This window comes from Lissotriton vulgaris, chromosome 1_2 (genome assembly GCF_964263255.1).
Source record: "Lissotriton vulgaris chromosome 1_2, aLisVul1.2, whole genome shotgun sequence".
NCBI classification, from domain to species: domain Eukaryota; kingdom Metazoa; phylum Chordata; class Amphibia; order Caudata; family Salamandridae; genus Lissotriton; species Lissotriton vulgaris.
This window is the reverse complement of record NC_141686.1, coordinates 228,523,790-228,549,220: the sequence shown is the minus strand read 5'-3', so window position 1 is coordinate 228,549,220 and position 25,431 is coordinate 228,523,790. Positions and strand designations below refer to the sequence as shown.

Here is a 25,431-nt window from a genome sequence, read left to right as displayed (position 1 = left end):
CCCTGCATGACAAATAAGATATTCCATTACTAAAATTGCAAAAACGTCTTTCATGGAGTTGTGAAATACACATCTGTCTCACATATTATGTGCCATTTGACTAAACTTAAGTCGTACGTAGATTTACCAATGGTATCATGTAGTCTGAGACGGTGAATATCATTTCACCAATTCAATATTCAAAATATAGCCATGGTTATAGTATCAAATGAACTTTATAAAGCTGATCAACAGCTAATAGCTCATTATTTCATTTCAGAACATCTCTGCACCTCATTATAGCAGATTGGCTCTGTGGCGCAATGGATAGCGCATTGGACTTCTAGGTGAATGTAAAAAAGATATTCAAAGGTTGTTGGTTCGAATCCCACCAGAGTCAGTTTTATCCCTGTTATCCTGTTATCCCAAGTACCAATTCATTATTATATTCTCTGTATTTAGTACTAATACCGGCAACCATCTTAACCCCTTGCGTGCTGATGACAGAACGGTTCCGTCATCAGCTACGGGTGAGCTGTGCTGATGACGAAACCGTTCCGTCATGACTCCGCCCGCGCAAGGCGGAGTCAGCACAGGCGGAAAATACGCCCCGCACGCAAGGGGTTAAAAAACGTAGTGATAGTTGGGACACTTCCTAATGTTGATAATGTCATTTTGTGGGGTGCTGCCTCAGAGCCTGGATAGCTCAGTCGGTAGAGCATCAGACTTTTAATCTGAGGGCCCAGGGTTCAAGTCCCTGTTCAGGCGGCTTGGTTAAAGAAAATGTATATCAATTGCATACTCTTTTCAGGATCCAATGAATGGGAATTCCAATTACAGATGGTTCAAAAAAGTCTTGATCGAGTCCTTACATACCCATCTGTGCTCTACTTTCTTTGACAAGGGTTAAGAAGACTTACCCAAACTGTATCATGTAGTTTGACATGTTGATTATCTTTTATCCAATTCAATGTTCAAAATGTAAGCTAGTGTCCGATTAATTTGATAAAGTTGGTCAACAACTTATAGGTCATCTTTTTATTTGTGAATCTCTGATCACCTTGTTGAATCAGGTCGGATCTCTGGTGCAATGGATTGCGGCTTGGAGTCCTAGGCGAATGTAGCAAAAGCATTCAAACGCTAAGGGTTCGAACACCAACTGGGTCAATTTTATCCCTCCTCTATTTTATAACTAATTGAAACAGTAACCAGCAATCCTGCTTCTCCATCACCAGAAACATTTACCAAAATGGCAGTGAAAGAAAGTCTACTTAAACAGAGACTGTTTGCTTTGAAAATGTTGCATAGTCTATGCCCAAGAGGAAATTCCCAATGATACTGCTGAAAATGTAATTTAGGAGTTAGTAATAGTATTTGGCCCTTTATTAATTTCACTGTGTCATTTTAAACACGTGATTTCTATGTCATCCGAAAATGAGATAGTACAAATTTCCGGAGTTATAATGGATTACGTGTGCTGCTGAAATTTCAAATGCTTATAATATCAATTCATTATTAAACTCTAGAATATTGATTGCTAATATATGTAATTATATAAATATACAAAGTGTAGGTCAGTGTACGTCCACATTTGTTTAGCTGATTTTAAGGTAGAGTATAGCAGAGCCTGGATAGCTCAGTCGGTAGAGCATCAGACTTTTAATCTGAGGGTCCAGGGTTCAAGTCCCTGTTCAGGCGGTTGTTTCCTTTAAAGAAAAAGTACTCTAATTGTATGCTCTTTTTGTGGACCCCTGCATGACAAATAAGATATTCCATTACTAAAATTGCAAAAACGTCTTTCATGGAGTTGTGAAATACACATCTGTCTCACATATTATGTGCCATTTGACTAAACTTAAGTCGTACGTAGATTTACCAATGGTATCATGTAGTCTGAGACGGTGAATATCATTTCACCAATTCAATATTCAAAATATAGCCATGGTTATAGTATCAAATGAACTTTATAAAGCTGATCAACAGCTAATAGCTCATTATTTCATTTCAGACCATCTCTGCACCTCATTATAGCAGATTGGCTCTGTGGCGCAATGGATAGCGCATTGGACTTCTAGGTGAATGTAAAAAAGATATTCAAAGGTTGTTGGTTCGAATCCCACCAGAGTCAGTTTTATCCCTGTTATCCTGTTATCCCAAGTACCAATTCATTATTATATTCTCTGTATTTAGTACTAATACCGGCAACCATCTTAACCCCTTGCGTGCTGATGACAGAACGGTTCCGTCATCAGCTACGGGTGAGCTGTGCTGATGACGAAACCGTTCCGTCATGACTCCGCCCGCGCAAGGCGGAGTCAGCACAGGCGGAAAATACGCCCCGCACGCAAGGGGTTAAAAAACGTAGTGATAGTTGGGACACTTCCTAATGTTGATAATGTCATTTTGTGGGGTGCTGCCTCAGAGCCTGGATAGCTCAGTCGGTAGAGCATCAGACTTTTAATCTGAGGGCCCAGGGTTCAAGTCCCTGTTCAGGCGGCTTGGTTAAAGAAAATGTATATCAATTGCATACTCTTTTCAGGATCCAATGAATGGGAATTCCAATTACAGATGGTTCAAAAAAGTCTTGATCGAGTCCTTACATACCCATCTGTGCTCTACTTTCTTTGACAAGGGTTAAGAAGACTTACCCAAACTGTATCATGTAGTTTGACATGTTGATTATCTTTTATCCAATTCAATGTTCAAAATGTAAGCTAGTGTCCGATTAATTTGATAAAGTTGGTCAACAACTTATAGGTCATCTTTTTATTTGTGAATCTCTGATCACCTTGTTGAATCAGGTCGGATCTCTGGTGCAATGGATTGCGGCTTGGAGTCCTAGGCGAATGTAGCAAAAGCATTCAAACGCTAAGGGTTCGAACACCAACTGGGTCAATTTTATCCCTCCTCTATTTTATAACTAATTGAAACAGTAACCAGCAATCCTGCTTCTCCATCACCAGAAACATTTACCAAAATGGCAGTGAAAGAAAGTCTACTTAAACAGAGACTGTTTGCTTTGAAAATGTTGCATAGTCTATGCCCAAGAGGAAATTCCCAATGATACTGCTGAAAATGTAATTTAGGAGTTAGTAATAGTATTTGGCCCTTTATTAATTTCACTGTGTCATTTTAAACACGTGATTTCTATGTCATCCGAAAATGAGATAGTACAAATTTCCGGAGATATAATGGATTACGTGTGCTGCTGAAATTTCAAATGCTTATAATATCAATTCATTATTAAACTCTAGAATATTGATTGCTAATATATGTAATTATATAAATATACAAAGTGTAGGTCAGTGTACGTCCACATTTGTTTAGCTGATTTTAAGGTAGAGTATAGCAGAGCCTGGATAGCTCAGTCGGTAGAGCATCAGACTTTTAATCTGAGGGTCCAGGGTTCAAGTCCCTGTTCAGGCGGTTGTTTCCTTTAAAGAAAAAGTACTCTAATTGTATGCTCTTTTTGTGGACCCCTGCATGACAAATAAGATATTCCATTACTAAAATTGCAAAAACGTCTTTCATGGAGTTGTGAAATACACATCTGTCTCACATATTATGTGCCATTTGACTAAACTTAAGTCGTACGTAGATTTACCAATGGTATCATGTAGTCTGAGACGGTGAATATCATTTCACCAATTCAATATTCAAAATATAGCCATGGTTATAGTATCAAATGAACTTTATAAAGCTGATCAACAGCTAATAGCTCATTATTTCATTTCAGAACATCTCTGCACCTCATTATAGCAGATTGGCTCTGTGGCGCAATGGATAGCGCATTGGACTTCTAGGTGAATGTAAAAAAGATATTCAAAGGTTGTTGGTTCGAATCCCACCAGGGTCAGTTTTATCCCTGTTATCCTGTTATCCCAAGTACCAATTCATTATTATATTCTCTGTATTTAGTACTAATACCGGCAACCATCTTAACCCCTTGCGTGCTGATGACAGAACGGTTCCGTCATCAGCTACGGGTGAGCTGTGCTAATGACGAAACCGTTCCGTCATGACTCCGCCCGCGCAAGGCGGAGTCAGCACAGGCGGAAAATACGCCCCGCACGCAAGGGGTTAAAAAACGTAGTGATAGTTGGGACACTTCCTAATGTTGATAATGTCATTTTGTGGGGTGCTGCCTCAGAGCCTGGATAGCTCAGTCGGTAGAGCATCAGACTTTTAATCTGAGGGCCCAGGGTTCAAGTCCCTGTTCAGGCGGCTTGGTTAAAGAAAATGTATATCAATTGCATACTCTTTTCAGGATCCAATGAATGGGAATTCCAATTACAGATGGTTCAAAAAAGTCTTGATCGAGTCCTTACATACCCATCTGTGCTCTACTTTCTTTGACAAGGGTTAAGAAGACTTACCCAAACTGTATCATGTAGTTTGACATGTTGATTATCTTTTATCCAATTCAATGTTCAAAATGTAAGCTAGTGTCCGATTAATTTGATAAAGTTGGTCAACAACTTATAGGTCATCTTTTGGAAAGGGGCGACCACTCGGTCCCCCCGAACGTATGGTGGAGTGCCTCGATCCCCCCGGGAAGCCATTTTTGGGCGGGAGGCGTGTCTCGGCTGGTATGCCCGAAGCGGCGTAGCCGGGGCGCGCTTTTTCCCGCCCTAGAGTGGGCTGGCCTAGACACCGACGTAGCCAGCCTCGCCCTAGGGGCGGGCAGGGGCGGGTTCTCGCCCGCCCTGAAGACGGATAAAAAGAGACGCAAGACCAGAAGACGTCCTCTTGTTCTTGTGCTCCGAAGCTGCACCTCCTCGCTACACGTGAGCTCGGGACAGAACGAAGAGCCAATTTTGAGCGTTTTGATCCTTTTCTTTGTCTTCTAGATACTTCCTCGGGGTGATGCCCAAGAAAGGCGCGAAGAGAATGACGACCGACCAGATGGTGCGGGCCCTTTGCAAAGAAGTGTCCGACATAAAGAAACGGTTGGCAGAACGAGACGGGGAGGAGGGTACGGGCCCTGCGCCGGCTGGAGGGAGACCTAAGAGGCCGAGAAGGGTTCCAGCCAGTGGAGACGTCCCGGTTCCCTCTACCCCGCTCGAGGCGCCGACCCCAGTACCGATCGAGGGGAATCCAATCCCGGTTGTCGTCACCCCGACACCCAAGGGAGACATGCCCCCCGAGCTGGCAGCACAGCTAGCAGCATGGTTGGGGGATAGTAGTGATGGCGCCGCGGCTGCCGAGGCACAGGCGCTGATAAAAGGACTTCGTGAAAAAAGGGAGGCGGCTAAAGACAAGCCGCAAGCGGCAGAAGTCGCGTCCGGTTCAGGTAAGCGGCCATTGCCGATTGCAAGGGACGAGTCAGCACCCTCTCGTAGAGAGAGACTGGGACAACATGTGCCTTTGGCTATAAAGGAAAAGATCTGGTCTGGGGAGTATGTGAATATTTTCTCCTTGCTTGTTGACCATTATGATATGGAGCATGTTAAAAGTCAGAAGGACTTAATGCATCCGAGTGTTTGGCGCGCAAAAATGGCCGCCTTTAAGGTGAATGAGACTATTGGCAACTGGGGCAATGCGTGGGGTATTTTCACATCGATTTTGGGGGGACGTAGGCCCGAGTTGCTTCCTGAGTTTCCCGTTTATCAATCACGAATTATGGGGTACTCGACATCGTATCAAGGTAACCATTGGTTTTGTTATGACAACCTGTTCAGGAAAGAGAAGGAACATAACAAGAGTTTGACTTGGGATTGTTACGATTCTGTAACATGGGATAAAATGAAAGAATCGGGAATGTTAAGAATGCCATTGGTTGGGAGCAATGTTATTGATTACTCCCGCCAAAATGTGGGGACGCCCTTTCGACCAAGTACGAGCACCGACGACCAGTCGAGGCCCGCAGGCAATACAGGGAGAAAGGGTTTCTGTTTTAATTTTAACAAAGGGAAATGTACCAGGCCTCCGGGATTGTGTAAATTCAAACACGAATGTAGTACGTGTGGGTCGTCCCATCCTGAGTCATCGTGCAGAGCCAGAGCGGGTGAGAATGGGGGTAAGGGGGGCGCCAAACAGGTCTAAACTTGGCCGAGGGGCGCCGTTACCAACCCCGATTGATACCTTGGCAATGATTCCCTGGCTCAGCGAATACCCGGATCGTACTTCTGCCGGGGTGCTGCGGAACGGTTTTTTACATGGTTTCCGCATCCCGGTGGGGGACTTTCAGGGGGTAGGGATGTGCAAAAATCAACTTTCCGTGTTACAACATACATCTGTAGTCCATGAGAAAATTCTGAAAGAGGTTAGCCGGGGACGGGTTGCCGGCCCGTTTAGTGTACCCCCGGTACCGAATTTTGTTTGTTCTCCGTTAGGGGTGGTCCCCAAGAGGGACCCAGGTGAGTTCCGTTTGATCCATAATCTGTCTGCTCCACATGGTCTTTCGGTGAACGACGCAATTGATCCGGAAGTTTGTTCGGTGCGATACGCATCGTTTGATGAGGCAGTAGCCATCTTGAATCGCCTGGGGCCCGGGACGTTGATGGCGAAATCTGATATCGAGTCAGCGTTCCGGTTGCTCCCGGTACACCCAGACGATCAGCGTCTTTTGGGATTCGGGTTCCAGGGGTCATTTTACATGGATAGGTGTATGCCAATGGGTTGCTCTATATCATGTGCTTATTTTGAGCAATTCAGTACTTTCCTGCAATGGGTGTTTACTAAGAAAACGGGTTTTCGAAATGTAATGCACTACCTTGACGACTTTTTGTTCCTGGGCTCCGCCGGAAGTCCCGAATGTGCCCAGGCCTTAGATGAATTCTGTGTGTTGATGGGTCATTTTGGCGTGCCATTGGCACCGGGTAAGACTATGGGTCCCACGACTTGCCTCGAGTTTTTGGGGATCGAGTTGGACTCAAGGGAGGGGTGTTTCCGTTTACCAGCTAGCAAAGTGTTGAAATTCAGGACAGCCCTCCAAGTATGTTTAAATGCACCTAAGGTTACACTGCACCAGTTGCAACAATTAGTGGGAAAGTTGAACTTTGCCTTGAGGGTGATCCCAATGGCTCGCCCGTTTTCCCGCTCGATTGCCCAATCAATGGTTGGCTTAAGAGAGGGGCATCATCGCACGAGATTATCGGCCGAAGTCCGCCAGGACATGCGGATTTGGTTAGCATTTTTGGCGGACTTCAATGGCCGAGTCGTCTGGAACAAGCCAGCCGTGTCCTCCGAAGAGCTTGGGCTATGGACAGATTCAGCAGGAAGTATAGGTTTTGGCGCCATCTTCGGCACAAAATGGTCTGCACAAAAGTGGCCCCTATGGTGGCACGAGAAGGGGCTGACGGGTAATATAGCTTTCCTTGAACTATTTCCCATTCTGGTGGCCCTGAGAACATGGCCAGACGGGTTCAGAGATCATTCTGTCGTGTTCTGGTCCGACAATATGACCGTGGTAGAATGCATCAATAGTCAGGCAGCCCGTTGTAAATTGATTTTGAGGCTGCTCAAAGAAATTGTCTTACTGTGTATGCAACTAAACGTGATATTCAGAGCAAAACATGTCCCAGGGGTGATGAATCAGGCTGCTGATGCACTGTCTCGTTTTCACATGCAGGCTTTCTCGGGTTTCCTTCCTTCAGCGGACCCAGAGCCGGCACCCTTCCCCGAAGCTCTCTGGTCTCTCGGTGCCCCGAACTTCGTCACCTCGTGGGAGAGAGTCTAGCACCCAGGACAAGGAAGGCATATGAAGGGGCGTTTCAGGCCTATTTAGCCTTTTTGGGGGAAGAGAGAGGGGGACTGTGGGGGCAGGAAGAGTGTGTAGTACTTTTTCTGATGTCTTTACGTAGGGCTGGGAAATCGGTGGCAACGGCCCAAAGGCATCGTGCCGCCATTTCCTTTGTTGCCAAGGCCCATGGCATCCAGGACCCGACAGCGTCTTTTACAGTACAAAAAGCGCTGCGTGGGTGGCAACGCCTGGAGGGTCGCAGAGTAGACGTAAGACGACCGATAGGTCTGGATAGGTTGGCCCAGTTACTGGCCTCACTCCCTAACACGTGCTCGTCCCCTTTCGAGACCTGTTTGTTCCGGACTGCATTTACGCTGGCATTTCACGGGGCTATGAGAGTTAGTGAGCTGGTTGCAAGGAACAAACAGGATGTGTCGGGGGGCTTGTGCAGGGAACATGTCCGGATCAGGGGCGATGCGATGATTGTCTCCTTTCTCAGGTCCAAGTCCGACCAAGACGGGAGGGGGGACTGCACGATCATTCGCCGGACCCCCGGATCCTCCATGTGTCCGGTACAGTGCTTAGAAGACTACCTAGCACGAAGGGTGGCATCATGGGGGGGGACATTGTTGAGGCATGCAGACGCCACCCCACTGACGAGGTTTCAGTTTCAGCGGGTGCTTGCAATGGCCATTGCCGCAACGGGCTTGGACCCGGGCGAATTTGGGACCCATTCCTTTCGGATAGGGGCTGCCACTGAAGCTACAGCCAGGGGTCTTAATGTAGAACAAGTAAAACGTGTGGGGCGTTGGTCCTCCAATTGTTATAAGAGGTACGTGCGATTGCACATGTTGTGAAGCTGTAATCATGTACTCACGCCTCTTGTCTTTGTTTGTTTTCAGTTGCGCAAGCCTACGAGGCAGGGCGGACTGTGCAGTCGACCCAACACCAGGCCAGCGGTTGCACATCACCGGCTGTAAGGAAGGAGGTGTGGGTCGTGGGCCACTCATACGTGAGACGGGCCGCGGACGTATTCAAAGCAGGTGACATGATTCACGTACCTGGGGAATACGGGTACAGAGTGTCCTTCTACGGAAGGGGCGGTCTCTGTATTGACCAGTTTCAGGCATTTTTTGAGGGTTTGTTAGAGCGGATGAGGTCACCGCCGTCCATAGTCATAGTGCATTTAGGGGGTAATGATTTGGTCACTACCGGTAGACGACTTCTCCTGGAGACTATGCTTTCCACGGTAAGTTGGTTAGCAAGGAGAGTTCCGGGGTGCATAATTGCGTGGTCTCATATGATCCCACGAAAAGTATGGCGGGGGGCTATCTCGATCCCTGCTTTAAATCATTCTGTTAGAAAACTGAATAACAAAGTGAGTAGGTTGTTCCGTTCCAAGACATTGCATTCGATCTCGCATAGTTGTATTAATGATGACAGTATGTATCTGTGGGATGGTGTGCATTTGTCGAGGGTGGGGAATGAGTTACTCATAGGAGACTTCTTAGCCTGGTTAAAATCATTAAAACATGACCTTTAGGTAGGAGTTTTGTGGGGGGTCCGGATAGCCGGTCAACTATCCGGACCTGTGGCGGTAAGGTCATGATCGGTGAGCACTAATTGGTAGATCCCTATGAGTGGGCGTCACCCAACACGGATGGGAGCGCTCGGGAGAGGTGGCCATTGGCCCCTCAGTGGGGAGGCGGTCCCGTCTAAGGGCGGGTCGCCGGAAGTAAAGGAAAGGCGGTCAAGGCCCCTTCCTTTGTAGGAGGGGTTACAGCCCCCTCCTGGGGAATTTCCCGGGGCCAGGGTCATCTGCGACGGCAGATGCGGTAAGTTGTGTGGGATGGGGGGAGGTCCACGATACCTTCTAGATACCACACACAAGTCTTCGAACGACCTTTAAATGGCGTCGAGTCTTAAGTGCCCCCGTCAAGTCAAGGGAAATTGTTAGTAGTTGCACTTGAGGTAAGCCTCTGTGCTGTCGCCCCTCACAAGTGGGAGGGGTAAGTCTGGTTAGGGATCTTGACACCGGTTATGACCTTGCCGTTGGCCCTTAAACGTTAGGATGTACAATTTCAGTGTTTCTAGAGAATGTTTTTGTTGGATGCTAGTTCGGCTAGGAGAAACTCTGTATTAGAGAATATGTTAAGGTGAGCCAAACATCGCAATGTGATAATGAAATTGTACATAAAATGAAACGTTTAATGTTTTAATTTTTTGTTTTAATAAATACGGCCGGGGGAGGGTCACTCCCTCCCCACATCCAAAAACTTCAAGAACTGTTTCCGGTTTCCCTTCTTTTGGGGATTGTGTTGAGAGGGGGTGGCGGGTATCTCAGCCATATGGAAAGGGGCGACCACTCGGTCCCCCCGAACGTATGGTGGAGTGCCTCGATCCCCCCGGGAAGCCATTTTTGGGCGGGAGGCGTGTCTCGGCTGGTATGCCCGAAGCGGCGTAGCCGGGGCGCGCTTTTTCCCGCCCTAGAGTGGGCTGGCCTAGACACCGACGTAGCCAGCCTCGCCCTAGGGGCGGGCAGGGGCGGGTTCTCGCCCGCCCTGAAGACGGATAAAAAGAGACGCAAGACCAGAAGACGTCCTCTTGTTCTTGTGCTCCGAAGCTGCACCTCCTCGCTACACGTGAGCTCGGGACAGAACGAAGAGCCAATTTTGACCCACCCACCAGCCCCTGAGGACAGCAAGTGGTTGTGCAATAAAGTGAATTTATAAGTTTGTTTTTTCCATTCCGTTTACAGGCTGTGAAAGTATCAGTTTGTTGGTGATCATAATAAAGTATGGTGAATATTGTGTAGGTTGTTTCGATTAAAATGATTTGATATAGTATTTTTAGCATGTTCCTTCGGTCGTAGCGACCAATGTTTTTGGTAGGTTTGAATAAAAATTGTCGTATTTATTTTTTGGTAGGCGGTAAGGTCATGATCGGTGAGCACTAATTGGTAGATCCCTATGAGTGGGCGTCACCCAACACGGATGGGAGCGCTCGGGAGAGGTGGCCATTGGCCCCTCAGTGGGGAGGCGGTCCCGTCTAAGGGCGGGTCGCCGGAAGTAAAGGAAAGGCGGTCAAGGCCCCTTCCTTTGTAGGAGGGGTTACAGCCCCCTCCTGGGGAATTTCCCGGGGCCAGGGTCATCTGCGACGGCAGATGCGGTAAGTTGTGTGGGATGGGGGGAGGTCCACGATACCTTCTAGATACCACACACAAGTCTTCGAACGACCTTTAAATGGCGTCGAGTCTTAAGTGCCCCCGTCAAGTCAAGGGAAATTGTTAGTAGTTGCACTTGAGGTAAGCCTCTGTGCTGTCGCCCCTCACAAGTGGGAGGGGTAAGTCTGGTTAGGGATCTTGACACCGGTTATGACCTTGCCGTTGGCCCTTAAACGTTAGGATGTACAATTTCAGTGTTTCTAGAGAATGTTTTTGTTGGATGCTAGTTCGGCTAGGAGAAACTCTGTATTAGAGAATATGTTAAGGTGAGCCAAACATCGCAATGTGATAATGAAATTGTACATAAAATGAAACGTTTAATGTTTTAATTTTTTGTTTTAATAAATACGGCCGGGGGAGGGTCACTCCCTCCCCACATCCAAAAACTTCAAGAACTGTTTCCGGTTTCCCTTCTTTTGGGGATTGTGTTGAGAGGGGGTGGCGGGTATCTCAGCCATATTATTTGTGAATCTCTGATCACCTTGTTGAATCAGGTCGGATCTCTGGTGCAATGGATTGCGGCTTGGAGTCCTAGGCGAATGTAGCAAAAGCATTCAAACGCTAAGGGTTCGAACACCAACTGGGTCAATTTTATCCCTCCTCTATTTTATAACTAATTGAAACAGTAACCAGCAATCCTGCTTCTCCATCACCAGAAACATTTACCAAAATGGCAGTGAAAGAAAGTCTACTTAAACAGAGACTGTTTGCTTTGAAAATGTTGCATAGTCTATGCCCAAGAGGAAATTCCCAATGATACTGCTGAAAATGTAATTTAGGAGTTAGTAATAGTATTTGGCCCTTTATTAATTTCACTGTGTCATTTTAAACACGTGATTTCTATGTCATCCGAAAATGAGATAGTACAAATTTCCGGAGTTATAATGGATTACGTGTGCTGCTGAAATTTCAAATGCTTATAATATCAATTCATTATTAAACTCTAGAATATTGATTGCTAATATATGTAATTATATAAATATACAAAGTGTAGGTCAGTGTACGTCCACATTTGTTTAGCTGATTTTAAGGTAGAGTATAGCAGAGCCTGGATAGCTCAGTCGGTAGAGCATCAGACTTTTAATCTGAGGGTCCAGGGTTCAAGTCCCTGTTCAGGCGGTTGTTTCCTTTAAAGAAAAAGTACTCTAATTGTATGCTCTTTTTGTGGACCCCTGCATGACAAATAAGATATTCCATTACTAAAATTGCAAAAACGTCTTTCATGGAGTTGTGAAATACACATCTGTCTCACATATTATGTGCCATTTGACTAAACTTAAGTCGTACGTAGATTTACCAATGGTATCATGTAGTCTGAGACGGTGAATATCATTTCACCAATTCAATATTCAAAATATAGCCATGGTTATAGTATCAAATGAACTTTATAAAGCTGATCAACAGCTAATAGCTCATTATTTCATTTCAGAACATCTCTGCACCTCATTATAGCAGATTGGCTCTGTGGCGCAATGGATAGCGCATTGGACTTCTAGGTGAATGTAAAAAAGATATTCAAAGGTTGTTGGTTCGAATCCCACCAGGGTCAGTTTTATCCCTGTTATCCTGTTATCCCAAGTACCAATTCATTATTATATTCTCTGTATTTAGTACTAATACCGGCAACCATCTTAACCCCTTGCGTGCTGATGACAGAACGGTTCCGTCATCAGCTACGGGTGAGCTGTGCTGATGACGAAACCGTTCCGTCATGACTCCGCCCGCGCAAGGCGGAGTCAGCACAGGCGGAAAATACGCCCCGCACGCAAGGGGTTAAAAAACGTAGTGATAGTTGGGACACTTCCTAATGTTGATAATGTCATTTTGTGGGGTGCTGCCTCAGAGCCTGGATAGCTCAGTCGGTAGAGCATCAGACTTTTAATCTGAGGGCCCAGGGTTCAAGTCCCTGTTCAGGCGGCTTGGTTAAAGAAAATGTATATCAATTGCATACTCTTTTCAGGATCCAATGAATGGGAATTCCAATTACAGATGGTTCAAAAAAGTCTTGATCGAGTCCTTACATACCCATCTGTGCTCTACTTTCTTTGACAAGGGTTAAGAAGACTTACCCAAACTGTATCATGTAGTTTGACATGTTGATTATCTTTTATCCAATTCAATGTTCAAAATGTAAGCTAGTGTCCGATTAATTTGATAAAGTTGGTCAACAACTTATAGGTCATCTTTTTATTTGTGAATCTCTGATCACCTTGTTGAATCAGGTCGGATCTCTGGTGCAATGGATTGCGGCTTGGAGTCCTAGGCGAATGTAGCAAAAGCATTCAAACGCTAAGGGTTCGAACACCAACTGGGTCAATTTTATCCCTCCTCTATTTTATAACTAATTGAAACAGTAACCAGCAATCCTGCTTCTCCATCACCAGAAACATTTACCAAAATGGCAGTGAAAGAAAGTCTACTTAAACAGAGACTGTTTGCTTTGAAAATGTTGCATAGTCTATGCCCAAGAGGAAATTCCCAATGATACTGCTGAAAATGTAATTTAGGAGTTAGTAATAGTATTTGGCCCTTTATTAATTTCACAGTGTCATTTTAAACACGTGATTTCTATGTCATCCGAAAATGAGATAGTACAAATTTCCGGAGTTAAAATGGATTACGTGTGCTGCTGAAATTTCAAATGCTTATAATATCAATTCATTATTAAACTCTAGAATATTGATTGCTAATATATGTAATTATATAAATATACAAAGTGTAGGTCAGTGTACGTCCACATTTGTTTAGCTGATTTTAAGGTAGAGTATAGCAGAGCCTGGATAGCTCAGTCGGTAGAGCATCAGACTTTTAATCTGAGGGTCCAGGGTTCAAGTCCCTGTTCAGGCGGTTGTTTCCTTTAAAGAAAAAGTACTCTAATTGTATGCTCTTTTTGTGGACCCCTGCATGACGAATAAGATATTCCATTACTAAAATTGCAAAAACGTCTTACATGGAGTTGTGAAATACACATCTGTCTCACATATTATGTGCCATTTGACTAAACTTAAGTCGTACGTAGATTTACCAATGGTATCATGTAGTCTGAGACGGTGAATATCATTTCACCAATTCAATATTCAAAATATAGCCATGGTTATAGTATCAAATGAACTTTATAAAGCTGATCAACAGCTAATAGCTCATTATTTCATTTCAGAACATCTCTGCACCTCATTATAGCAGATTGGCTCTGTGGCGCAATGGATAGCGCATTCGACTTCTAGGTGAATGTAAAAAAGATATTCAAAGGTTGTGGGTTCAAATCCCACCAGAGTCAGTTTTATCCCTGTTATCCTGTTATCCCAGGTACCAATTCATTATTATATTCTCTGTATTTAGTACTAATACCGGCAACCATCTTAACCCCTTGCGTGCTGATGACAGAACGGTTCCGTCATCAGCTACGGGTGAGCTGTGCTGATGACGAAACCGTTCCGTCATGACTCCGCCCGCGCAAGGCGGAGTCAGCACAGGCGGAAAATATGCCCCGCACGCAAGGGGTTAAAAAACGTAGTGATAGTTGGGACACTTCCTAATGTTGATAATGTCATTTTGTGGGGTGCTGCCTCAGAGCCTGGATAGCTCAGTCGGTAGAGCATCAGACTTTTAATCTGAGGGCCCAGGGTTCAAGTCCCTGTTCAGGCGGCTTGGTTAAAGAAAATGTATATCAATTGCATACTCTTTTCAGGATCCAATGAATGGGAATTCCAATTACAGATGGTTCAAAAAAGTCTTGATCGAGTCCTTACATACCCATCTGTGCTCTACTTTCTTTGACAAGGGTTAAGAAGACTTACCCAAACTGTATCATGTAGTTTGAGACATGTTGATTATCTTTTATCCAATTCAATGTTCAAAATGTAAGCTAGTGTCCGATTAATTTGATAAAGTTGGTCAACAACTTATAGGTCATCTTTTTATTTGTGAATCTCTGATCACCTTGTTGAATCAGGTCGGATCTCTGGTGCAATGGATTGCGGCTTGGAGTCCTAGGCGAATGTAGCAAAAGCATTCAAACGCTAAGGGTTCGAACACCAACTGGGTCAATTTTATCCCTCCTCTATTTTATAACTAATTGAAACAGTAACCAGCAATCCTGCTTCTCCATCACCAGAAACATTTACCAAAATGGCAGTGAAAGAAAGTCTACTTAAACAGAGACTGTTTGCTTTGAAAATGTTCCATAGTCTATGCCCAAGAGGAAATTCCCAATGATACTGCTGAAAATGTAATTTAGGAGTTAGTAATAGTATTTGGCCCTTTATTAATTTCACTGTGTCATTTTAAACAGGTGATTTCTATGTCATCCGAAAATGAGATAGTACAAATTTCCGGAGTTATAATGGATTACGTGTGCTGCTGAAATTTCAAATGCTTAAAATATCAATTCATTATTAAACTCTAGAATATTGATTGCTAATATATGTAATTATATAAATATACAAAGTGTAGGTCAGTGTACGTCCACATTTGTTTAGCTGATTTTAAGGTAGAGTATAGCAGAGCCTGGATAGCTCAGTCGGTAGAGCATCAGACTTTTAATCTGAGGGTCCAGGGTTCAAGTCCCTGTTCAGGCGGTTGTTTCCTTTAAAGAAAAAGTACTCTAATTGTATGCTCTTTTTGTGGACCCCTGCATGACAAATAAGATATTCCATTACTAAAATTGCAAAAACGTCTTTCATGGAGTTGTGAAATACACATCTGTCTCACATATTATGTGCCATTTGACTAAACTTAAGTCGTACGTAGATTTACCAATGGTATCATGTAGTCTGAGACGGTGAATATCATTTCACCAATTCAATATTCAAAATATAGCCATGGTTATAGTATCAAATGAACTTTATAAAGCTGATCAACAGCTAATAGCTCATTATTTCATTTCAGAACATCTCTGCACCTCATTATAGCAGATTGGCTCTGTGGCGCAATGGATAGCGCATTCGACTTCTAGGTGAATGTAAAAAAGATATTCAAAGGTTGTGGGTTCAAATCCCACCAGAGTCAGTTTTATCCCTGTTATCCTGTTATCCCAGGTACCAATTCATTATTATATTCTCTGTATTTAGTACTAATACCGGCAACCATCTTAACCCCTTGCGTGCTGATGACAGAACGGTTCCGTCATCAGCTACGGGTGAGCTGTGCTGATGACGAAACCGTTCCGTCATGACTCCGCCCGCGCAAGGCGGAGTCAGCACAGGCGGAAAATACGCCCCGCACGCAAGGGGTTAAAAAACGTAGTGATAGTTGGGACACTTCCTAATGTTGATAATGTCATTTTGTGGGGTGCTGCCTCAGAGCCTGGATAGCTCAGTCGGTAGAGCATCAGACTTTTAATCTGAGGGCCCAGGGTTCAAGTCCCTGTTCAGGCGGCTTGGTTAAAGAAAATGTATATCAATTGCATACTCTTTTCAGGATCCAATGAATGGGAATTCCAATTACAGATGGTTCAAAAAAGTCTTGATCGAGTCCTTACATACCCATCTGTGCTCTACTTTCTTTGACAAGGGTTAAGAAGACTTACCCAAACTGTATCATGTAGTTTGAGACATGTTGATTATCTTTTATCCAATTCAATGTTCAAAATGTAAGCTAGTGTCCGATTAATTTGATAAAGTTGGTCAACAACTTATAGGTCATCTTTTTATTTGTGAATCTCTGATCACCTTGTTGAATCAGGTCGGATCTCTGGTGCAATGGATTGCGGCTTGGAGTCCTAGGCGAATGTAGCAAAAGCATTCAAACGCTAAGGGTTCGAACACCAACTGGGTCAATTTTATCCCTCCTCTATTTTATAACTAATTGAAACAGTAACCAGCAATCCTGCTTCTCCATCACCAGAAACATTTACCAAAATGGCAGTGAAAGAAAGTCTACTTAAACAGAGACTGTTTGCTTTGAAAATGTTCCATAGTCTATGCCCAAGAGGAAATTCCCAATGATACTGCTGAAAATGTAATTTAGGAGTTAGTAATAGTATTTGGCCCTTTATTAATTTCACTGTGTCATTTTAAACACGTGATTTCTATGTCATCCGAAAATGAGATAGTACAAATTTCCGGAGTTATAATGGATTACGTGTGCTGCTGAAATTTCAAATGCTTAAAATATCAATTCATTATTAAACTCTAGAATATTGATTGCTAATATATGTAATTATATAAATATACAAAGTGTAGGTCAGTGTACGTCCACATTTGTTTAGCTGATTTTAAGGTAGAGTATAGCAGAGCCTGGATAGCTCAGTCGGTAGAGCATCAGACTTTTAATCTGAGGGTCCAGGGTTCAAGTCCCTGTTCAGGCGGTTGTTTCCTTTAAAGAAAAAGTACTCTAATTGTATGCTCTTTTTGTGGACCCCTGCATGACAAATAAGATATTCCATTACTAAAATTGCAAAAACGTCTTTCATGGAGTTGTGAAATACACATCTGTCTCACATATTATGTGCCATTTGACTAAACTTAAGTCGTACGTAGATTTACCAATGGTATCATGTAGTCTGAGACGGTGAATATCATTTCACCAATTCAATATTCAAAATATAGCCATGGTTATAGTATCAAATGAACTTTATAAAGCTGATCAATAGCTCATTATTTCATTTCAGAACATCTCTGCACCTCATTATAGCAGATTGGCTCTGTGGCGCAATGGATAGCGCATTCGACTTCTAGGTGAATGTAAAAAAGATATTCAAAGGTTGTGGGTTCAAATCCCACCAGAGTCAGTTTTATCCCTGTTATCCTGTTATCCCAAGTACCAATTCATTATTATATTCTCTGTATTTAGTACTAATACCGGCAACCATCTTAACCCCTTGCGTGCTGATGACAGAACGGTTCCGTCATCAGCTACGGGTGAGCTGTGCTGATGACGAAACCGTTCCGTCATGACTCCGCCCGCGCAAGGCGGAGTCAGCACAGGCGGAAAATACGCCCCGCACGCAAGGGGTTAAAAAACGTAGTGATAGTTGGGACACTTCCTAATGTTGATAATGTCATTTTGTGGGGTGCTGCCTCGGAGCCTGGATAGCTCAGTCGGTAGAGCATCAGACTTTTAATCTGAGGGCCCAGGGTTCAAGTCCCTGTTCAGGCGGCTTGGTTAAAAAAAATGTATATCAATTGCATACTCTTTTCAGGATCCAATGAATGGGAATTCCAATTACAGATGGTTCAAAAAAGTCTTGATCGAGTCCTTACATACCCATCTGTGCTCTACTTTCTTTGACAAGGGTTAAGAAGACTTACCCAAACTGTATCATGTAGTTTGACATGTTGATTATCTTTTATCCAATTCAATGTTCAAAATGTAAGCTAGTGTCCGATTAATTTGATAAAGTTGGTCAACAACTTATAGGTCATCTTTTTATTTGTGAATCTCTGATCACCTTGTTGAATCAGGTCGGATCTCTGGTGCAATGGATTGCGGCTTGGAGTCCTAGGCGTATGTAGCAAAAGCATTCAAACGCTAAGGGTTCGAACACCAACTGGGTCAATTTTATCCCTCCTCTATTTTATAACTAATTGAAACAGTAACCAGCAATCCTGCTTCTCCATCACCAGAAACATTTACCAAAATGGCAGTGAAAGAAAGTCTACTTAAACAGAGACTGTTTGCTTTGAAAATGTTGCATAGTCTATGCCCAAGAGGAAATTCCCAATGATACTGCTGAAAATGTAATTTAGGAGTTAGTAATAGTATTTGGCCCTTTATTAATTTCACAGTGTCATTTTAAACACGTGATTTCTATGTCATCCGAAAATGAGATAGTACAAATTTCCGGAGTTATAATGGATTACGTGTGCTGCTGAAATTTCAAATGCTTATAATATCAATTCATTATTAAACTCTAGAATATTGATTGCTAATATATGTAATTATATAAATATACAAAGTGTAGGTCAGTGTACGTCCACATTTGTTTAGCTGATTTTAAGGTAGAGTATAGCAGAGCCTGGATAGCTCAGTCGGTAGAGCATCAGACTTTTAATCTGAGGGTCCAGGGTTCAAGTCCCTGTTCAGGCGGTTGTTTCCTTTAAAGAAAAAGTACTCTAATTGTATGCTCTTTTTGTGGACCCCTGCATGACGAATAAGATATTCCATTACTAAAATTGCAAAAACGTCTTTCATGGAGTTGTGAAATACACATCTGTCTCACATATTATGTGCCATTTGACTAAACTTAAGTCGTACGTAGATTTACCAATGGTATCATGTAGTCTGAGACGGTGAAATATCATTTCACCAATTCAATATTCAAAATATAGCCATGGTTATAGTATCAAATGAACTTTATAAAGCTGATCAACAGCTAATAGCTCATTATTTCATTTCAGAACATCTCTGCACCTCATTATAGCAGATTGGCTCTGTGGCGCAATGGATAGCGCATTGGACTTCTAGGTGAATGTAAAAAAGATATTCAAAGGTTGTGGGTTCGAATCCCACCAGAGTCAGTTTTATCCCTGTTATCCTGTTATCCCAAGTACCAATTCATTATTATATTCTCTGTATTTAGTACTAATACCGGCAACCATCTTAACCCCTTGCGTGCTGATGACAGAACGGTTCCGTCATCAGCTACGGGTGAGCTGTGCTGATGACGAAACCGTTCCGTCATGACTCCGCCCGCGCAAGGCGGAGTCAGCACAGGCGGAAAATACGCCCCGCACGCAAGGGGTTAAAAAACGTAGTGATAGTTGGGACACTTCCTAATGTTGATAATGTAATTTTGTGGGGTGCTGCCTCAGAGCCTGGATAGCTCAGTCGGTAGAGCATCAGACTTTTAATCTGAGGGCCCAGGGTTCAAGTCCCTGTTCAGGCGGCTTGGTTAAAGAAAATGTATATCAATTGCATACTCTTTTCAGGATCCAATGAATGGGAATTCCAATTACAGATGGTTCAAAAAAGTCTTGATCGAGTCCTTACATACCCATCTGTGCTCTACTTTCTTTGACAAGGGTTAAGAAGACTTACCCAAACTGTATCATGTAGTTTGACATGTTGATTATCTTTTATCCAATTCAATGTTCAAAATGTAAGCTAGTGTCCGATTAATTTGATAAAGTTGGTCAACAACTTATAGGTCATCTTTTTATTTGTGAATCTCTGATCACCTTGTTGAATCAGGTCGGATCTCTGGTGCAATGGATTGCGGCTTGGAGTCCTAGGCGAATGTAGCAAAAGCATTCAAACGCTAAGGGTTCGAACACCAACTGGGTCAATTTTATCCCTCCTCTATTTTATAACTAATTGAAACAGTAACCAGCAATCCTGCTTCTCCATCACCAGAAACATTTACCAAAATGGCAGTGAAAGAAAGTCTACTTAAACAGAGACTGTTTGCTTTGAAAATGTTGCATAGTCTATGCCCAAGAGGAAATTCCCAATGATACTGCTGAAAATGTAATTTAGGAGTTAGTAATAGTATTTGGCCCTTTATTAATTTCACAGTGTCATTTTAAACACGTGATTTCTATGTCATCCGAAAATGAGATAGTACAAATTTCCGGAGTTAAAATGGATTACGTGTGCTGCTGAAATTTCAAATGCTTATAATATCAATTCATTATTAAACTCTAGAATATTGATTGCTAATATATGTAATTATATAAATATACAAAGTGTAGGTCAGTGTACGTCCACATTTGTTTAGCTGATTTTAAGGTAGAGTATAGCAGAGCCTGGATAGCTCAGTCGGTAGAGCATCAGACTTTTAATCTGAGGGTCCAGGGTTCAAGTCCCTGTTCAGGCGGTTGTTTCCTTTAAAGAAAAAGTACTCTAATTGTATGCTCTTTTTGTGGACCCCTGCATGACGAATAAGATATTCCATTACTAAAATTGCAAAAACGTCTTACATGGAGTTGTGAAATACACATCTGTCTCACATATTATGTGCCATTTGACTAAACTTAAGTCGTACGTAGATTTACCAATGGTATCATGTAGTCTGAGACGGTGAATATCATTTCACCAATTCAATATTCAAAATATAGCCATGGTTATAGTATCAAATGAACTTTATAAAGCTGATCAACAGCTAATAGCTCATTATTTCATTTCAGAACATCTCTGCACCTCATTATAGCAGATTGGCTCTGTGGCGCAATGGATAGCGCATTCGACTTCTAGGTGAATGTAAAAAAGATATTCAAAGGTTGTGGGTTCAAATCCCACCAGAGTCAGTTTTATCCCTGTTATCCTGTTATCCCAGGTACCAATTCATTATTATATTCTCTGTATTTAGTACTAATACCGGCAACCATCTTAACCCCTTGCGTGCTGATGACAGAACGGTTCCGTCATCAGCTACGGGTGAGCTGTGCTGATGACGAAACCGTTCCGTCATGACTCCGCCCGCGCAAGGCGGAGTCAGCACAGGCGGAAAATACGCCCCGCACGCAAGGGGTTAAAAAACGTAGTGATAGTTGGGACACTTCCTAATGTTGATAATGTCATTTTGTGGGGTGCTGCCTCAGAGCCTGGATAGCTCAGTCGGTAGAGCATCAGACTTTTAATCTGAGGGCCCAGGGTTCAAGTCCCTGTTCAGGCGGCTTGGTTAAAGAAAATGTATATCAATTGCATACTCTTTTCAGGATCCAATGAATGGGAATTCCAATTACAGATGGTTCAAAAAAGTCTTGATCGAGTCCTTACATACCCATCTGTGCTCTACTTTCTTTGACAAGGGTTAAGAAGACTTACCCAAACTGTATCATGTAGTTTGAGACATGTTGATTATCTTTTATCCAATTCAATGTTCAAAATGTAAGCTAGTGTCCGATTAATTTGATAAAGTTGGTCAACAACTTATAGGTCATCTTTTTATTTGTGAATCTCTGATCACCTTGTTGAATCAGGTCGGATCTCTGGTGCAATGGATTGCAGCTTGGAGTCCTAGGCGAATGTAGCAAAAGCATTCAAACGCTAAGGGTTCGAACACCAACTGGGTCAATTTTATCCCTCCTCTATTTTATAACTAATTGAAACAGTAACCAGCAATCCTGCTTCTCCATCACCAGAAACATTTACCAAAATGGCAGTGAAAGAAAGTCTACTTAAACAGAGACTGTTTGCTTTGAAAATGTTCCATAGTCTATGCCCAAGAGGAAATTCCCAATGATACTGCTGAAAATGTAATTTAGGAGTTAGTAATAGTATTTGGCCCTTTATTAATTTCACTGTGTCATTTTAAACAGGTGATTTCTATGTCATCCGAAAATGAGATAGTACAAATTTCCGGAGTTATAATGGATTACGTGTGCTGCTGAAATTTCAAATGCTTAAAATATCAATTCATTATTAAACTCTAGAATATTGATTGCTAATATATGTAATTATATAAATATACAAAGTGTAGGTCAGTGTACGTCCACATTTGTTTAGCTGATTTTAAGGTAGAGTATAGCAGAGCCTGGATAGCTCAGTCGGTAGAGCATCAGACTTTTAATCTGAGGGTCCAGGGTTCAAGTCCCTGTTCAGGCGGTTGTTTCCTTTAAAGAAAAAGTACTCTAATTGTATGCTCTTTTTGTGGACCCCTGCATGACAAATAAGATATTCCATTACTAAAATTGCAAAAACGTCTTTCATGGAGTTGTGAAATACACATCTGTCTCACATATTATGTGCCATTTGACTAAACTTAAGTCGTACGTAGATTTACCAATGGTATCATGTAGTCTGAGACGGTGAATATCATTTCACCAATTCAATATTCAAAATATAGCCATGGTTATAGTATCAAATGAACTTTATAAAGCTGATCAACAGCTAATAGCTCATTATTTCATTTCAGAACATCTCTGCACCTCATTATAGCAGATTGGCTCTGTGGCGCAATGGATAGCGCATTCGACTTCTAGGTGAATGTAAAAAAGATATTCAAAGGTTGTGGGTTCAAATCCCACCAGAGTCAGTTTTATCCCTGTTATCCTGTTATCCCAGGTACCAATTCATTATTATATTCTCTGTATTTAGTACTAATACCGGCAACCATCTTAACCCCTTGCGTGCTGATGACAGAACGGTTCCGTCATCAGCTACGGGTGAGCTGTGCTGATGACGAAACCGTTCCGTCATGACTCCGCCCGCGCAAGGCGGAGTCAGCACAGGCGGAAAATACGCCCCGCACGCAAGGGGTTAAAAAACGTAGTGATAGTTGGGACACTTCCTAATGTTGATAATGTCATTTTGTGGGGTGCTGCCTCAGAGCCTGGATAGCTCAGTCGGTAGAGCATCAGACTTTTAATCTGAGGGCCCAGGGTTCAAGTCCCTGTTCAGGCGGCTTGGTTAAAGAAAATGTATATCAATTGCATACTCTTTTCAGGATCCAATGAATGGGAATTCCAATTACAGATGGTTCAAAAAAGTCTTGATCGAGTCCTTACATACCCATCTGTGCTCTACTTTCTTTGACAAGGGTTAAGAAGACTTACCCAAACTGTATCATGTAGTTTGAGACATGTTGATTATCTTTTATCCAATTCAATGTTCAAAATGTAAGCTAGTGTCCGATTAATTTGATAAAGTTGGTCAACAACTTATAGGTCATCTTTTTATTTGTGAATCTCTGATCACCTTGTTGAATCAGGTCGGATCTCTGGTGCAATGGATTGCGGCTTGGAGTCCTAGGCGAATGTAGCAAAAGCATTCAAACGCTAAGGGTTCGAACACCAACTGGGTCAATTTTATCCCTCCTCTATTTTATAACTAATTGAAACAGTAACCAGCAATCCTGCTTCTCCATCACCAGAAACATTTACCAAAATGGCAGTGAAAGAAAGTCTACTTAAACAGAGACTGTTTGCTTTGAAAATGTTCCATAGTCTATGCCCAAGAGGAAATTCCCAATGATACTGCTGAAAATGTAATTTAGGAGTTAGTAATAGTATTTGGCCCTTTATTAATTTCACTGTGTCATTTTAAACACGTGATTTCTATGTCATCCGAAAATGAGATAGTACAAATTTCCGGAGTTATAATGGATTACGTGTGCTGCTGAAATTTCAAATGCTTAAAATATCAATTCATTATTAAACTCTAGAATATTGATTGCTAATATATGTAATTATATAAATATACAAAGTGTAGGTCAGTGTACGTCCACATTTGTTTAGCTGATTTTAAGGTAGAGTATAGCAGAGCCTGGATAGCTCAGTCGGTAGAGCATCAGACTTTTAATCTGAGGGTCCAGGGTTCAAGTCCCTGTTCAGGCGGTTGTTTCCTTTAAAGAAAAAGTACTCTAATTGTATGCTCTTTTTGTGGACCCCTGCATGACAAATAAGATATTCCATTACTAAAATTGCAAAAACGTCTTTCATGGAGTTGTGAAATACACATCTGTCTCACATATTATGTGCCATTTGACTAAACTTAAGTCGTACGTAGATTTACCAATGGTATCATGTAGTCTGAGACGGTGAATATCATTTCACCAATTCAATATTCAAAATATAGCCATGGTTATAGTATCAAATGAACTTTATAAAGCTGATCAATAGCTCATTATTTCATTTCAGAACATCTCTGCACCTCATTATAGCAGATTGGCTCTGTGGCGCAATGGATAGCGCATTCGACTTCTAGGTGAATGTAAAAAAGATATTCAAAGGTTGTGGGTTCAAATCCCACCAGAGTCAGTTTTATCCCTGTTATCCTGTTATCCCAAGTACCAATTCATTATTATATTCTCTGTATTTAGTACTAATACCGGCAACCATCTTAACCCCTTGCGTGCTGATGACAGAACGGTTCCGTCATCAGCTACGGGTGAGCTGTGCTGATGACGAAACCGTTCCGTCATGACTCCGCCCGCGCAAGGCGGAGTCAGCACAGGCGGAAAATACGCCCCGCACGCAAGGGGTTAAAAAACGTAGTGATAGTTGGGACACTTCCTAATGTTGATAATGTCATTTTGTGGGGTGCTGCCTCGGAGCCTGGATAGCTCAGTCGGTAGAGCATCAGACTTTTAATCTGAGGGCCCAGGGTTCAAGTCCCTGTTCAGGCGGCTTGGTTAAAAAAAATGTATATCAATTGCATACTCTTTTCAGGATCCAATGAATGGGAATTCCAATTACAGATGGTTCAAAAAAGTCTTGATCGAGTCCTTACATACCCATCTGTGCTCTACTTTCTTTGACAAGGGTTAAGAAGACTTACCCAAACTGTATCATGTAGTTTGACATGTTGATTATCTTTTATCCAATTCAATGTTCAAAATGTAAGCTAGTGTCCGATTAATTTGATAAAGTTGGTCAACAACTTATAGGTCATCTTTTTATTTGTGAATCTCTGATCACCTTGTTGAATCAGGTCGGATCTCTGGTGCAATGGATTGCGGCTTGGAGTCCTAGGCGTATGTAGCAAAAGCATTCAAACGCTAAGGGTTCGAACACCAACTGGGTCAATTTTATCCCTCCTCTATTTTATAACTAATTGAAACAGTAACCAGCAATCCTGCTTCTCCATCACCAGAAACATTTACCAAAATGGCAGTGAAAGAAAGTCTACTTAAACAGAGACTGTTTGCTTTGAAAATGTTGCA

General features: G+C 42.5%; 32 non-coding genes across 32 annotated transcripts; all 32 read left to right on the top strand.

Moving 5' to 3' along the window:
- Nucleotides 1-288: 288 nt before the first annotated feature.
- TRNAR-UCU (transfer RNA arginine (anticodon UCU)) lies at nt 289-379 on the top strand. The gene is given in 2 exon segments: nt 289-325; nt 344-379. It is a non-coding gene; the product is annotated as a tRNA-Arg (tRNA).
- A 295-nt stretch (nt 380-674) lies between these two features.
- Nucleotides 675-747, top strand: TRNAK-UUU (transfer RNA lysine (anticodon UUU)). The gene has a single exon. It is a non-coding gene; the product is annotated as a tRNA-Lys (tRNA).
- Nucleotides 748-1,604: 857 nt separating this feature from the next.
- Nucleotides 1,605-1,677, top strand: TRNAK-UUU (transfer RNA lysine (anticodon UUU)). Its single transcript has one exon. It is a non-coding gene; the product is annotated as a tRNA-Lys (tRNA).
- Nucleotides 1,678-2,016: 339 nt separating this feature from the next.
- On the top strand, nt 2,017-2,107 carry TRNAR-UCU (transfer RNA arginine (anticodon UCU)). Its single transcript is given in 2 exon segments — nt 2,017-2,053; nt 2,072-2,107. It is a non-coding gene; the product is annotated as a tRNA-Arg (tRNA).
- A 295-nt stretch (nt 2,108-2,402) lies between these two features.
- On the top strand, nt 2,403-2,475 carry TRNAK-UUU (transfer RNA lysine (anticodon UUU)). The gene has a single exon. It is a non-coding gene; the product is annotated as a tRNA-Lys (tRNA).
- An 857-nt stretch (nt 2,476-3,332) lies between these two features.
- Nucleotides 3,333-3,405, top strand: TRNAK-UUU (transfer RNA lysine (anticodon UUU)). The gene has a single exon. It is a non-coding gene; the product is annotated as a tRNA-Lys (tRNA).
- Nucleotides 3,406-3,744: 339 nt separating this feature from the next.
- TRNAR-UCU (transfer RNA arginine (anticodon UCU)) lies at nt 3,745-3,835 on the top strand. The gene is given in 2 exon segments: nt 3,745-3,781; nt 3,800-3,835. It is a non-coding gene; the product is annotated as a tRNA-Arg (tRNA).
- Nucleotides 3,836-4,130: 295 nt separating this feature from the next.
- On the top strand, nt 4,131-4,203 carry TRNAK-UUU (transfer RNA lysine (anticodon UUU)). Its single transcript has one exon. It is a non-coding gene; the product is annotated as a tRNA-Lys (tRNA).
- Nucleotides 4,204-11,932: 7,729 nt separating this feature from the next.
- On the top strand, nt 11,933-12,005 carry TRNAK-UUU (transfer RNA lysine (anticodon UUU)). Its single transcript has one exon. It is a non-coding gene; the product is annotated as a tRNA-Lys (tRNA).
- A 339-nt stretch (nt 12,006-12,344) lies between these two features.
- On the top strand, nt 12,345-12,435 carry TRNAR-UCU (transfer RNA arginine (anticodon UCU)). The gene is given in 2 exon segments: nt 12,345-12,381; nt 12,400-12,435. It is a non-coding gene; the product is annotated as a tRNA-Arg (tRNA).
- A 295-nt stretch (nt 12,436-12,730) lies between these two features.
- TRNAK-UUU (transfer RNA lysine (anticodon UUU)) lies at nt 12,731-12,803 on the top strand. Its single transcript has one exon. It is a non-coding gene; the product is annotated as a tRNA-Lys (tRNA).
- An 857-nt stretch (nt 12,804-13,660) lies between these two features.
- On the top strand, nt 13,661-13,733 carry TRNAK-UUU (transfer RNA lysine (anticodon UUU)). The gene has a single exon. It is a non-coding gene; the product is annotated as a tRNA-Lys (tRNA).
- Nucleotides 13,734-14,072: 339 nt separating this feature from the next.
- TRNAR-UCU (transfer RNA arginine (anticodon UCU)) lies at nt 14,073-14,163 on the top strand. The gene is given in 2 exon segments: nt 14,073-14,109; nt 14,128-14,163. It is a non-coding gene; the product is annotated as a tRNA-Arg (tRNA).
- Nucleotides 14,164-14,458: 295 nt separating this feature from the next.
- TRNAK-UUU (transfer RNA lysine (anticodon UUU)) lies at nt 14,459-14,531 on the top strand. The gene has a single exon. It is a non-coding gene; the product is annotated as a tRNA-Lys (tRNA).
- Nucleotides 14,532-15,390: 859 nt separating this feature from the next.
- Nucleotides 15,391-15,463, top strand: TRNAK-UUU (transfer RNA lysine (anticodon UUU)). Its single transcript has one exon. It is a non-coding gene; the product is annotated as a tRNA-Lys (tRNA).
- Nucleotides 15,464-15,802: 339 nt separating this feature from the next.
- TRNAR-UCU (transfer RNA arginine (anticodon UCU)) lies at nt 15,803-15,893 on the top strand. Its single transcript is given in 2 exon segments — nt 15,803-15,839; nt 15,858-15,893. It is a non-coding gene; the product is annotated as a tRNA-Arg (tRNA).
- A 295-nt stretch (nt 15,894-16,188) lies between these two features.
- On the top strand, nt 16,189-16,261 carry TRNAK-UUU (transfer RNA lysine (anticodon UUU)). Its single transcript has one exon. It is a non-coding gene; the product is annotated as a tRNA-Lys (tRNA).
- An 859-nt stretch (nt 16,262-17,120) lies between these two features.
- Nucleotides 17,121-17,193, top strand: TRNAK-UUU (transfer RNA lysine (anticodon UUU)). Its single transcript has one exon. It is a non-coding gene; the product is annotated as a tRNA-Lys (tRNA).
- Nucleotides 17,194-17,525: 332 nt separating this feature from the next.
- Nucleotides 17,526-17,616, top strand: TRNAR-UCU (transfer RNA arginine (anticodon UCU)). Its single transcript is given in 2 exon segments — nt 17,526-17,562; nt 17,581-17,616. It is a non-coding gene; the product is annotated as a tRNA-Arg (tRNA).
- Nucleotides 17,617-17,911: 295 nt separating this feature from the next.
- TRNAK-UUU (transfer RNA lysine (anticodon UUU)) lies at nt 17,912-17,984 on the top strand. The gene has a single exon. It is a non-coding gene; the product is annotated as a tRNA-Lys (tRNA).
- Nucleotides 17,985-18,841: 857 nt separating this feature from the next.
- On the top strand, nt 18,842-18,914 carry TRNAK-UUU (transfer RNA lysine (anticodon UUU)). The gene has a single exon. It is a non-coding gene; the product is annotated as a tRNA-Lys (tRNA).
- Nucleotides 18,915-19,254: 340 nt separating this feature from the next.
- Nucleotides 19,255-19,345, top strand: TRNAR-UCU (transfer RNA arginine (anticodon UCU)). Its single transcript is given in 2 exon segments — nt 19,255-19,291; nt 19,310-19,345. It is a non-coding gene; the product is annotated as a tRNA-Arg (tRNA).
- Nucleotides 19,346-19,640: 295 nt separating this feature from the next.
- TRNAK-UUU (transfer RNA lysine (anticodon UUU)) lies at nt 19,641-19,713 on the top strand. Its single transcript has one exon. It is a non-coding gene; the product is annotated as a tRNA-Lys (tRNA).
- An 857-nt stretch (nt 19,714-20,570) lies between these two features.
- On the top strand, nt 20,571-20,643 carry TRNAK-UUU (transfer RNA lysine (anticodon UUU)). The gene has a single exon. It is a non-coding gene; the product is annotated as a tRNA-Lys (tRNA).
- Nucleotides 20,644-20,982: 339 nt separating this feature from the next.
- Nucleotides 20,983-21,073, top strand: TRNAR-UCU (transfer RNA arginine (anticodon UCU)). Its single transcript is given in 2 exon segments — nt 20,983-21,019; nt 21,038-21,073. It is a non-coding gene; the product is annotated as a tRNA-Arg (tRNA).
- A 295-nt stretch (nt 21,074-21,368) lies between these two features.
- On the top strand, nt 21,369-21,441 carry TRNAK-UUU (transfer RNA lysine (anticodon UUU)). The gene has a single exon. It is a non-coding gene; the product is annotated as a tRNA-Lys (tRNA).
- An 859-nt stretch (nt 21,442-22,300) lies between these two features.
- On the top strand, nt 22,301-22,373 carry TRNAK-UUU (transfer RNA lysine (anticodon UUU)). Its single transcript has one exon. It is a non-coding gene; the product is annotated as a tRNA-Lys (tRNA).
- A 339-nt stretch (nt 22,374-22,712) lies between these two features.
- On the top strand, nt 22,713-22,803 carry TRNAR-UCU (transfer RNA arginine (anticodon UCU)). The gene is given in 2 exon segments: nt 22,713-22,749; nt 22,768-22,803. It is a non-coding gene; the product is annotated as a tRNA-Arg (tRNA).
- A 295-nt stretch (nt 22,804-23,098) lies between these two features.
- On the top strand, nt 23,099-23,171 carry TRNAK-UUU (transfer RNA lysine (anticodon UUU)). Its single transcript has one exon. It is a non-coding gene; the product is annotated as a tRNA-Lys (tRNA).
- An 859-nt stretch (nt 23,172-24,030) lies between these two features.
- TRNAK-UUU (transfer RNA lysine (anticodon UUU)) lies at nt 24,031-24,103 on the top strand. Its single transcript has one exon. It is a non-coding gene; the product is annotated as a tRNA-Lys (tRNA).
- A 332-nt stretch (nt 24,104-24,435) lies between these two features.
- On the top strand, nt 24,436-24,526 carry TRNAR-UCU (transfer RNA arginine (anticodon UCU)). Its single transcript is given in 2 exon segments — nt 24,436-24,472; nt 24,491-24,526. It is a non-coding gene; the product is annotated as a tRNA-Arg (tRNA).
- Nucleotides 24,527-24,821: 295 nt separating this feature from the next.
- Nucleotides 24,822-24,894, top strand: TRNAK-UUU (transfer RNA lysine (anticodon UUU)). The gene has a single exon. It is a non-coding gene; the product is annotated as a tRNA-Lys (tRNA).
- The last annotated feature ends 537 nt before the right edge of the window (nt 24,895-25,431 follow it).